Source organism: Nelumbo lutea, chromosome 5, assembly GCF_056320005.1.
Source record: "Nelumbo lutea isolate HS-2025 chromosome 5, American lotus-T2T, whole genome shotgun sequence".
Lineage (NCBI taxonomy): Eukaryota > Viridiplantae > Streptophyta > Magnoliopsida > Proteales > Nelumbonaceae > Nelumbo > Nelumbo lutea.
In genome coordinates this window covers 82856559-82857220 of record NC_142688.1, presented here as the reverse complement: position 1 = coordinate 82857220, position 662 = coordinate 82856559, and the positions used below count along the sequence as shown (strand labels likewise).

The following is a 662-nucleotide window of genomic DNA, read 5'->3' as shown; positions in this document are numbered from 1 at the left end:
TATGGGAACCCGAGTGAGGACCTATACAAGCACATAGACGAGTTTATGGAAATATGTTCAACTGTAAGGATATAGAATTTCAATGATGATGCCCTTAGATTGACTCTTTTCCCATTCTCCTTGAAGGATAAGGCCAAGCACTGGTTTGGGACTATAGGGAAACCCATTAGAACTTGGGCAAAAATGCAACAAGAATTAGGCAGAACCAATACCATGAGAAGAGCCATCACTGGATTCACCCAAACACCGGGTGAACAAATTCGTGAGGCTTGGGAGAGGATGAAGGAGTTAATGAGAAAATGCCCACACCATGGCCTGTCCTACTGACAAATTGTCCAGGCCTTCTATGAAGGTTTGATAGATCAATACAGCCAAATGGTAGATGCATCCTATGGGGGGGGCATTTATGAGCAAGAGCGAGGATGAAACATATGCTCTTTTTGAGTCCCTGAGTGAGAATTCCATTAACAATGCATCCTTGTATTCCTACGAAATGCTGGTGGGACCCTCAAAGAGGGCAGGGCTCTATGAGGTTAGGAATAATATAGAGCCCGATGCAAAAATGGACTTAAATGCCATTTCTAGAAAGTTGGATAGGGTAGATCTTCTATCCAGAAGCTTGACCAGTTTTTCACCTTTAACCAGCAATCGGGCCCATCTAC

General features: G+C 43.7%; 1 non-coding gene across 1 annotated transcript; it reads right to left on the bottom strand.

Annotated features, from left to right (window-relative positions):
- Positions 1 to 210: 210 nt before the first annotated feature.
- LOC148853140 (small nucleolar RNA R71) lies at positions 211 to 317 on the bottom strand. Its single transcript, XR_016100024.1, has one exon. It is a non-coding gene; the product is annotated as a small nucleolar RNA R71 (small nucleolar RNA).
- Between the last annotated feature and the right edge of the window lie 345 nt (positions 318 to 662).